Source organism: Saimiri boliviensis, chromosome 15 (genome assembly GCF_048565385.1).
Source record: "Saimiri boliviensis isolate mSaiBol1 chromosome 15, mSaiBol1.pri, whole genome shotgun sequence".
Classification (NCBI taxonomy): domain Eukaryota; kingdom Metazoa; phylum Chordata; class Mammalia; order Primates; family Cebidae; genus Saimiri; species Saimiri boliviensis.
The window spans coordinates 24,033,065-24,045,122 of NC_133463.1; the positions used below are offsets into that span (position 1 = coordinate 24,033,065).

Sequence of the window (12,058 nt, forward strand, 5' to 3'; positions counted from 1 at the left end):
GAAGAAGGGGACCAACAGGAACTAATCAATTCCACCCGCCGCAGTTTCTCCTGAGGTCTGCGGCTGCCAATGCACAGGCCGTGCTCAACATTCAGAAAGCCGAGGAAACCACAAGCCAACAAAGCCTCCTTTGCTCTTGCAGTTACACATCCTATAGGAGAACAGATTTCCTGGGGTTGGGGCACACCGTGACATTTGCTGGTGAGAAGGAGCCGGGGGTGGCGTGGGCCTTGGTGGAGGCCTGGCATTGCTGATGGCTGAGCCAACTCCCTGGCATCGTATTACTTGGAAAGCAACCCTTCATTTTTCACTCCCCTGAAAATCGAGGGTGGTAGTTCTTGGGCTCATTACCCTTGTCTGTAAAATACAGGAATGTGAGAATGTGCTGGAATAGGTTTCAGAGCCACTGGACTTTCTGGTCTTGGTATCTGCTTGGGTGCCTGACCGTGCCCATATGAAACCACGGCCTCATGTGCTCTGCAGGCATTATGCTAGGTAAGCACTGTGCTGCCTAGACCTGGGCAGACTTGGGGTGGCCACACTGTAATACCATCTGTCATCAAAACTCTGCTTATGTAGAAATATTTCTAGGCTACTTTTTGTTAAATTAAAAATATTACAAAGATTATATATCTATATCTATATATGTACATATAATACATTTTTCCTATAATGTTTACAGGGGAAGCTCTGGAAATCTGCATAGCAGCAAGGTTACAAATAGTGACTTCTGAGTAGTGGGATTTGGGTTAACTGTACTTTCTCCTATTTTAAGAGCATGGACTCTGGGTTTGAGTTCTACCTCTACCACTTGATAAAGAGCTGGGTGATTTTTGATGTCATTGACTTTCTCTAAATTTCAGCTTCTCCATTTGTAAAAATGTATAAATAAAAAGCATCCCCCCCCCCCTTTTTTTTTTTTTGAGATGGAGTTTCGCTCTTGTTGCCCAGGCTGGAGTGCAATGGTGCAATCTTGGCTCACCGCAACCTCTGCCTCCCGAGTTCAAGTGATTCTCCTGAATCAGCCTCCTGAGTAGCTGGGATTACAGGTATGTGCCACCATGCTCAGCTAATTTTGTATTTTTAGTAGAGATGGGGTTTCTCCATATGGATCAGGCTGGTCTCAAACTCTTAACCTCAGGTGATCCACCTGCCTCGGCCTCCCAAAGCACTGGGATTACAGGCATGAGCCACCATGTTCAGCCAAGTATCCACTATTAAATGATATTAGATGAGGTTAGATGTATTAAAAGCTTAGTTCACAGCCCAAGCACCCAATAAATGTTACCTGTTGCTTATATTGTACTATCGTATTGTGCTGTTCTTATTATTGATGGAATATATTTAGTGGATGAAACTAATAGAGGCATTTCCTTGGACCTGTGATTGCCTGCTCACATGTGTCCTTACACCCTGAGAGCCAGGGTTATCCAAGTAGCATTTCCCAAGAAGGGTGGGATGAATTTGTTCCAACCCCACCAACATTGCTCACCAAATAGGCTGCGTCCATATTTTAAGACAATCATATCTTCATGTTTTTGCTTTAAGTAAAAAGAAAATAATCTTAAGATCCTGGTGACTGGGCTGCTTACCAGGATCCTTTGAATTCTCTTAAATTAGTAGGATTGTATTGAATGCCATAGGCAACTTAATAGGGAGTCTCAGCAAAGAATTCCAGAGTGAGTGCTTTACTCTTATAATCAAGTCCTACATCTTTTGAAACAAGAAAAAATAACCTTTGGTGCAAGAATCTTGCTGTCTGAAAAACTCTGAAAAAAAAAAAAAGCAACAGGTGAGAATTGCACACTTGGCAAAGATGTTTAGTTAGAATACTGGAAATTCCCTTACTTTCACACGCATCAAAGCTGAGACATTTGGGAAAACGTTGTTGCAGATTTGGATTGATCTCTAGGTATTTTGAGTTTCTTCACAAGGTTCAAGGTATTTTGCTTGAATCTCTTCTCTATAAAACCTTGTGTGGAAACATTTACCTATTTACGAGTCTAGAAACCTCAAAAAGTCAGGTATTCCAAAAAAATGGTTACCCCACTCATTTGCCAAGATGTCACCCTTCCCACCTCCAGCCAGGTCTTAGATTCCCCAAGAAGAATCATTTTCCTGGACTAGTCATTGTCTCTAGAAAACTGACATTTCTTCAGGAGGAATTAGGATTCTAGTTTGAGAGCCCTCTCACCTGTCTCTCTCTCCACGAGAATTCTGAAGTGCATACATTTGCCACATGAAGACCTCCTATCTGCGTAACCCCCTCTAGTTTCCAAAAGAATTCCAGTGAATGGACCTCTGCACATATTGGCAGAGGCAGAGAGTGAGGAAATCATTGAAGCCAAGGCTGGTTAGACTTAGTGAGGGCAAGAAAAGAGAATAAGCTCCAAGAGACCAGGCTTTAGACACTGGGAGTATATGGGATGAGGGAAATAATAGTGAGGTAGAGGATAGAGTATGCCAAACATCACTGTGGGGTGATCTCCCCAAGGGAGTGGGGAGAACCAAAGCCTGTCCAAGATTACTTTCGTATTGTTGTCTCAGGTCAAATCTGCCTTACTAATATGTTAGTGCAGGGAGCCTCAGAGACCCGCCTGTCCAAGGGTTCTCCATGGTTCTCTCTTGTGTGTATCAAGAAAGGCCTGACATGTTTACCAGCTCACTTCTATATATGCTGATGAACTATCAGAGTGCAGCCCAGAAGTCTACTTTGTAAAAAAACAGGTTGTTTGTGAAGAACATTTTGAAAAACTCATCTATTCTAATCATCTCATTATGATTGAAGAGACAGAAGGCCACAGAGGTCACATGGCTTACGCTGAACTACATTGATAATGTGGTGGCGGAATGATCTAGAACCTAGGTATTTCTTACTCAAAATAGAGATCATTGCTGGAACCAGGTATGGCCTGCTATATACTTTTCTAATTTCATGCCTCTATAAAAGCAATGGTGTCCACCATTAGAATGTGTGGTGTCTGTCTGCCACTGTGAGAGTAATGGGAATCCCTTGTATGTTTAATGAGAAGCCAGAGAGCTAAGTCCAACAAAATAAGGCAGTAATGAGATTCATGGACAAGGATGGAAACTGTGGCTAGAGACTGTAATTGAAGATCCCTTCAGCTTCAACCCTGCACACTCAAGGCTATGTAAACAGAAGTCCCAGCTCCAGCATGGTCTGGATCTTAATCTCATGCCAGAACAAGGTAAGAGAGGAGTAATAAACCGCCCATTTGCACAACGGAAAAAGCAAGGGTCCATAGATGCCTGTTGCCTCATGTTCTCTTCTCCAGGGATAAGGATCTCTACCCTGGAGGTTGTCAGAGAATCCTGTTCCCAGTGGAGCATGCTGTGACAGGGTCACTCCCCATGGCTGCTGCCTGGTGCAGCAGCCTTACCTTCAGCTTCTCTCTGGGATAGTTTGGGTGAGATGACCCTGCAGGTCTTCCATTTAAAAACAAATTATGATGTAAAACACTGTATTCTTCAAACAAGACCATCAGGACATGACTTGAATGATCCCAAATATTTTTCCACTACTGGAAGGTTCACAGCCAGGAGTGGGTTCTCCTCAGGCTGTCAGTGCCTTGACTGGGCTCTGCCAATGCCACCCCACCAAAGCCTGAGTGATTCTGAGGGATACGACCTTGAAGTCTATGGTGATGCCCAACGACCCATGGTGGAGGGATCAGGCTTGCTCTTTGAAGGGACTTCTGAGGGTATAGTGAGCAACCCATGAAGTTCTGAGATCCTGAGCTCCCAAATGCAAACCTCATAGTTCATGTCTGTGGACACATTTGACTCAGTCCTCAAAACCTTCCATTTGCCCAGACAAGGTGAATTTTGTGAATTTGTTGTGTGTGATTAGAATTTTCGTGCTTGACCTCTAGGGCTCTCTTGAGGGAAAACCCACATTGAAGAATATAAAAATTCAAGAGTGCTATAACAAAACAGATGTGATTGAAAAAATATTTTACAGGAGAAACTTGCTCTAATTACAAATCAAGTGGTTAAAGTAGACCAACATGAAGTCTTTCTCTTTTGCCCTCTCTCACACATACACACACACGGTTTTAGCACAGCACCAGAAGTAAAACACAACTTAACATTTCTTTGCCGTACAGGTCTATAGACTTAACACTTAAGCCACAATCTTGTTTTCCTCCTTTCTTTGCTCCTCATTGTAAAAATATTTTAGAATCTTCAAAGATCGATTTGCTCAGTTAGAGGTATTTCATCACAAAGGAAGAATATTTGGGTACCCAAATCAGGGAAGGTGGCAAAGTTCCCATTTTTCTGTTCTTTCATTCTTACACATGTGTTCATTCACCTACTAACTGAGGTTTAGATGCCGAATTCCATTCCAAAATTATCTCATCCTTCATGCTTAAATTGTCCTCTTTCTGACATTGGCATTCTCTGTGAATGACATTAGTGCCTCCCACTTTCCCTGTTTTCTCAGTAGCCAACCTTCCACCACCAGGACATGTGTCCTTGCAAATCTAAGTAGTGATGAAATTGTACACCCACACACCCCTAAGTAGGGATCTTGGGCTTCTCTTTGAATTCTCCATATAAGGCTGGCAGCTGGTCAAAGCAGGTGCTTGATTAAAGTGGAATGAATACATGATTCACCCTCGAACTTCTCTCACCTCTATACCCTCTTTCTAGCACCAGGGTCATAATTGAGGTCTGCCACGCCTTCATATAGACCACTGAGGTCCCATTGACACAGTCCCCCACCCCTACATTCTTTCCACCGGTTCATTCCATACACTGTCTTTAAAGCATTGTTCTCATCTTACCTTGTCCCCTTGTTCTTGTTGCTCCTCATAAAGCCTGAAGTCCCAAACTTGGCATTCAAAACCCTTCACAATTTAGCCCTTCATCTCCTCAGTCCTTTCTCCTGTCACATCCCATCCCGAACTGCCTTATCCAATCCAGACGACCAACATGGTTTTGCTAGTGTTTGAATCCTTCTCTGCCCAGAATGTTTCTACTCAAACCCCCATTTCCACCCCATCTCATCCTAGCCAAATTCCACATACCTTTGAAGGCTCATTTGTACAGACTGTTAATTAGTATTTTTCTCTGTCCCCTCAGAGTAAGTTTTACTTCCGGCACTCATCAGCACATGCTTTCTTACATTTTGGTTACTTGTTACTGTATCCATATCATATCCTCCTCTACCAGGTGATAGTCTCATTACTGGGAAAATTTATTTCTCATTTGTCTTTCCTCTCCAGTGGCTAGCAAATGCCTTATATGTTTTAGGCACCCAATAAAAGATTCTAATTGAATTTCATTGCACAGAGAAATAATATAGCCCTTAGTCACAAAGAGTTGGGGGGCGCATACAATGGAAGAACATGATAGAGTTAAAGCCGTCAGCTTCTGGTCATTGAGATATTTTACTACCAACCAGAAAAGGAAGGCAGGTTTATACCATCTACCATCAGTGTCTGTTTCAGTGTCCGACTTCTAAAATATAGGATCCTCTGATTCAATATCTCTGGATCATTACGGGTATTAACAATATAAGTTTAGATGCATGTAAAATTTAGCATTTTAATTGGCAGTGAACTTAGAGATTTCCTCTGATTCCCTCATTTCAACCATGAAGAAGCTGAAGGAAGCCCAAAGCCGTTCCTATTACCCCGGTACACTCATAACATGCCGGATACTGTGATCAACGTTTCATGGCGATTCACCTGGAATCTGTATCACCCTATGAAGTGGGCAAGATTGTTAATCCACATTTCATACATAAGAAATCTGAGGGCTACAGAGGTTTAATAACTTGTCCAAGGTACATAAAGAAGGAGCAGACAGAATCAAGGTGAAAATCTATCTCGTCTGTTTCAACAATGTTCTTTATTATGCAGTTAAAGTAATGTTTTTCAAGATCTTTCAACAAGTTAGCATCAGACAAAAGATGACAACTGCCAACTTTTGGCGTCTAGTTAGTGTCTCTTTCATTTACCACTTTCAGTCAGACTTTGCTAGTAAATAGGGCAAGTTTTCCAGTGCTTAGAAAATGCAAATTGAAATCGAACACAATTTGCTTTCATATCTCTAAGTGATGGGTACTCTTCTTTATCTGTTCTAATGTCTTTTGTGTTTTTCTACATGTTTGATTTTTTTTTATAAATTGAAAAAGTCAAAATGACAAAAAATAAAATAAATAGAGTTTATCATTCTCTAATAGAATCTTTCTCCAGGGGAATGACCATGTCAAAAGTTTCATTAGCAGGCTTTATTTTATCAAAGATAATCTTTTTCAAGATTATTTTCCACCAAGACTTAATCTAACAACACGATTTTAAATTTAGATACAGTTTTCAGAAAAACGTAACAGAAAGAAGGGGGAGGAGATTCGCATATTTTCTGTATATATGAAGTTGCCAGGGCTGGCGGCGCGGGATTCTTATTCCTTTCACAGGCATAGGCTGCCCTCTGCTGTCAGAAATAAGCTCTTACAACTCTGTCGATTTCAAAAGCACAACTCCTGTGTCAGATGTGCCGCAAAAAATAAAATTCTAAGGTTTTAAGTACAACATTTACTCATTATGTGCTAAGGCTATTGTCTTAGATCTGAAAGGCAGGATCTGGAGATTCATACTAGTGAGTTAAGGTAATGAGATGATTTTTGTGTTTCTTAAAAATAAACTCGCGACTCCTTGATCGGCCACATCTCATTTAATGAGAGGTCAGAGCCACCAGCCAGAGCGTTTCTTGTATTCCCCTCTCAGAAGAAAGAGCCAAAATAGGAGAGAAGTTTCCATGGCAGGACTGCTGTCTGGCTTAGACGACGTATATGTAGAGCACCCAAGCACAAGACCACGCACATGGCACATGGTAGTTGCTCAGCAAATAAGTTCTCATCTTAATCTTCGTCATAATTGTATTAAAAGGAAAGTAATATCTTCTGAGCATGTCTTGCAAAGCACAGGCAGGCTGATTGCTCCCCTTTCACAATTTAGATCTGCAGTTGGGTAGAATGAGCATTTCATCATTTGGGTCTGATAAAATGGCCCCAAAGTACCATACAATTCACGTGTGCTCCTTGCATGGAATTCACAAGGCTGCCCTTCCACATTTTCATAAGGGCTAAACAACATACACTTGGTGCAAAAAAAGTGTTAGATATATCCTAAGTTGAAAATTCAACAGGAAAAAAAAAACGTTTTTCTTTATTCACTCTCTTATATTTTTCGATGATTTCCTCTGACATCATCCAGCCAAAATGGGTTCTAGTACTGATAAACAACCATCAGCCCGCCTGCCCCTTTGTTATGCCAACACTCCAAGAACATCGAAGCTGAAGCGACTCATATTCCTTAGTGGGAGGTCACTTTGTACTAGGAATAAATGTTATATTGCACTCACAGGATTATTTTTTGGCCTCTCAACTTGGTATTTCATTTGCAAGTCATTTAAAGTTCAAAGGACTATTGGCATAAGGGAGTAACAGTAGAAACACTGCAAGTGTTAAGATCGTTGTAGATTTCATTTAAAAAAAAAAAAATCTATGAGTGGTTCAGCCAGAACAACTTTCACTGGACTCACCGCCACCTCCCTTTCCAAAGGCAACTCAGGAAAGTGGCACAGTGCTTCAAATATCATTCTTGTTTTGCTTGCTGCGGATTAATTTTTCTTATGTTTTGAGTGCATAAGAAATCAACTGGAGAAACAGCATGCAATTAATATAGGAAAGAATACAACGAACTGATACATTTAGCAGAACGATCATTTAGCCTTCAGCTTTCTCCTTCCTCTCACCATGGAAAATATTTTATGCTTTGGCAAACGGTCAAGGCTTGTTGCCATAGGGTGCTTTCCTTTTGGAAAATAACAATATTTGTGGTTTTATAAATCTTATTTGTTAACCTAAATTTATTTCCATCAATTTTTTGAAGTGTAGCAGATACTATTGCAACTTTATTCATTCCATGACCTCCAGGGACTTGCTAGGAAAGAGACTTCTCAGTGAGGACCACAGGACTCAAGAAGTCCTGCTGCTGGCTCCCTCTCCATTTTTGCACACTGCTTCCCCCAAATTGCCAGCCCCTGAGCCAACACAATCACTCTCTTCAGTCCCTCTGCCTTTGCAGAAGCTGTTGCTTTTGTTTAGAATGCCTCTCGATTCCCATTTTGTTTGCCTATTAAACGTATAATTATTTACGTCTTGTATCAAATCTTTTGATGCTTTGGGGCATCTTTCTTATCATCATGGACTTTGTTTGCCATGATAGAATGTACATGCATTATAGGACTTACACTAAAAGGCAACTATTTCTTGACATAACGACCATAACAGCTAACATTATTGATTTTGTATACCATGATAGGAACTCTGTGATATATTTCATAAGCATTATTTTCACTCCTCCTATCCATTAAACATGAAATCATATAAATGGGGAAAATGAGGGTTAGAGGAGTTACCTGGTTTGCCTGTGATTACACAGCTTGTGTGTGTGGGTTGCAGGTTTCAACCCATTTCCTTTCCTTCTCTAAGCCATGCTGTTTGTCACTTTACATTGCCCTTCCATTCACCACCCTCACTGGGTGACAGCTTCTTTACGTCAGGCACACATCTTATTCCTTTTGGTATTTCTCATGTTAAGCATAGTACCCTGTATCTAATTGCTGGGTCAAGATGTATGCTGAATGAATAAATAAAATGAATGGCTCATTGCAAAACCTCTTGGAAGTGCAGATCGAATGGTGGGTTCTTGCTTTAGAAGGTTGACTCCACAGGAGGAGTCAACCCGAATGACTCTCAGTCCGGCCCTGTAGCTTTGCCTCCCCTTTCCTTTCCTGCTTTTACTTCTTCCCTGAACTTTGGATCACAGAGCTGCTGAAAGTCCACTTCCTTAGAACCACCAAAGTAGCTGACCCGATTGCATGGAACGTTCTCACACTTCTCTCACTTTACTCACCAAGCCCTTTTTCTTTCATGCAGGGTGTGAAATCTGTGCTCCCCAACAACACTTCCCAGGACTAATGAGACAAGGGGTAAAGGAGAAAAGCTAAAAGCTACAGAGTTCCAGCCTTTGAGTGGGGCAGCAGCATGAGTGGCTGGGAGTGCAGGCTCTGGAGTGAAACCCTGAGCTCATTCAAAGGTGCTGCCACTGACTTGCTGCTGTGTGATTTGGGGCAAGTGACTGAAGGTCGCTATGTGGCAGTCTTTCCAAGTGTACCCATCTCATGGGATTATTCTGAGAACTCATGCCTCTAGGCTTAGGGTTTGGTACAAAATAACACTCTAGGAATATTAGCTAATATTAATAAGACAGAAAATAGAAAAAAAAATGTAACTTTTTGTGGACAAGTAGACAAATATAATGAGAGGAAAGGAGGGGTTCTTAAAATTTGTCTCAGGTTTCAAGCCCCCAACTTACAGTGCTTTTCTGAAGAAACGTAACTTCGGAGTTTTGTACGTGAACAAAGCCATGTCTATGAGCCTTTCTTTGAAAGCTCGTTAAAATTTCGGATGAGGAAGCAAAAACTATAGTCCTCCATCTATTAAACCAGGTAAAAGCATACACCCTGTGATTTTTGGCAAAGACATTTAAGGACAACTATTCAGGAAAAACGCTGCTATTTCCTGTTTCATGGAAATGGCCCATAAACACTTGGGTATAGTCTTTGAATTGAAGCATGTCAGGTCTCCAGTGATTAATGTTCATGGAAGTTATTAATTGCAAGACAGAGGCACTTAACGAGTATTGAGTCTGAAGAATATTACTGATGATTTCTTCAGAGGCGCAAAGAGTGAGTAGGAAGAGGAGAGGGTGCAGCATGGAGTAAGGGTGAAGATAACATTGGCCAATTTCTTTCATTGCCAATTCTTTTCCTCGTGTCTGATATACTCTTTTTGCCCCTTTGGCTAGATTTCCTAATAACTTCTTTGATAAGCATATGTGACATTTTCTCTTCCTTAGTGCCCCTCTGAACTAAGGGCACAAAAGCAAATTTTTCGGGGGGAGAAAATCTCTACAGAAGGCAGTGAAGTTGAGTAGTCAAAGCATGAACATGAAGTAAGGTGGCCTGGGTTTAAATGCCGACTCTAGCACTCAGCAGTTTCAGGCACTTGGGCATTTTTTATTTTTATTTTTTTTGTTTTGAGACAGAGTCTCACTCTGTCACCCAAGCTGGAGTATAATGACACAATCTTAGCTCACTGCAACCTTTGCCTCCTAGGTTCAAGCAATCCTCCTGCCTCAGCCTCCTGAGTAACTGGAATTACAGGTGTATACCCTCAAACCCAGCTAATTTTGTATTTTTAGTAGAGATGGGCTTTCACCATATTGGCCAGGCTGGTCTCAATCTCCTGACCTCAATGACCCACTGGTCTTTGTCTCCCAAAGTGCTGGGATTACAGGCTTGAGCCACCGCACCTGGCGTGGGCATTTCATTTAACTTCCCAGAATCTTCTTGTATTTATTTCACTGTGAAATGTGGATAAATATTTTTTTACTGCAGAAAGTTACTGTAAGAATTCAATGAAAAATCTATGAAATAACCTTAGCATCATTCTAGCATTCAATATTTACTATTATCATCTTAATTGTTATTTACCTGTTTGTATATTTATTAAAAGCAAGTGCTTTATTCTAATCATTATAATTTTCATCATTATTTTAACTACGATTTTCATAATTACATATGTATGTATATTTTTAACAAAAGATTTTAAAACCAAAGTTATATTGGTGGATGACTCTCAATGCCCTATGATAATGCACTTATCTTTAAATTTATTCTTTATTTTTTTCTTCAGGAAGAATCAGGTAGAGCAATTAGGATGTTACAAATCCTGATGAGGCAGAGTTAATCACATAGCACGTGAACTCTAGTCATCACGAACTCCGCCCTCCAAAGGAGAAGCAGGCAAGGATGATCACACCTGTGAATAATAAATCTCTTTCGAATGCTCAGCAGAATGAGCAAGTCCACCCACAGTCCATCTGTTCCTAAAACCATTTTGCCACGTTACAGATCATGAAAGCCACACCAACGTCCTTTCAATGTGGTAATGACCAATGGGGAAAATCCACATAGCTGTTCTCAGGGAGCAAATCAGTTGGCCAAGTCAGAGCTGGCTCTAACTTTCCCCAAGAGCAGTTCATTCTTCAGCAATTCCTTCTGACGAGAGAAGGTTATTGTGCAGAACTGAAGAGATGTGATACTTTGTGTCTCTGCCCTTTTGAAAGCCAAAGCACTGCGGTCACTCACAAGCCCCTGGGTAGATCCCAGTGGCCCCTGAGAGTTACTCAGTGCCCCTGACTAGAAGAATTGGCACTGGCTTCTGGGTATTAAGCTTAGGTAAGGAGGAAAGGTATTGAGAAAATGAGAATAAAATGAAGGAAGCTCAAATTTAGCGCCTCTGCCTTTATAGGAATTGCCGTACATGTTTGTCTTAGCTCAGGTTGCTATAAGGAAATACCACAGACTGGGTGTCTTCACCAACAGACACCTGGAGATGTGAAAGTCTGAGATCAAGCATGGTTTTCTCATATGACAGTAAGAAAGAGAGAGGCCATAGAAGAGAGGAGAGAGAGGGAGACAGAGACAGGGAGAGAGAGGGAGAGAGAGGAAGATGGAGAGAGAAAGAGAGAGGAAGACGGAGAGGGAAAGAGAAAGAGGGAGAGAGAGCCAGGGAGAGAGAGGGAAAGAGAGGAAGATGGAGAGAAAGAGAGAGGAAGACGGAGAGGGAAAGGGAGAGACAGGAAGATGGAGAGGTAAAGAGAGAGAGGGAGGGAGACAGGAGAAAGAGAGAGAGAGATACAGGGAGAGAGAGAGAGAGAGAGAAAGGCGAGAGAGGGAGACAGAGACAAAAAGAGAGGAAGACGGAGAGGGAGAGAGAGAGGGAGAGAGAGAAGATGGAGAGGGAAAGAGAGAAAGGGAGAGAGAGGGCGCACCTTCATGTCTCTCCTTCTAAGGGCATTAATTTCCTGATGATGGCTCCACCATCAAGACCTAATTACTTCCCAAAGGCCTTAGCTCAAAATACCATCACATTGGAGATTACAGTTTCGATATACAC

The 12,058-nt window shown here is 41.5% G+C and overlaps 1 non-coding gene across 1 annotated transcript; it reads right to left on the bottom strand.

The window, feature by feature from the left end:
- Positions 1-10,797: 10,797 nt before the first annotated feature.
- Positions 10,798-10,925, bottom strand: LOC120362427 (U8 small nucleolar RNA). Its single transcript, XR_005578334.1, has one exon. It is a non-coding gene; the product is annotated as a U8 small nucleolar RNA (small nucleolar RNA).
- Positions 10,926-12,058: the final 1,133 nt, after the last annotated feature.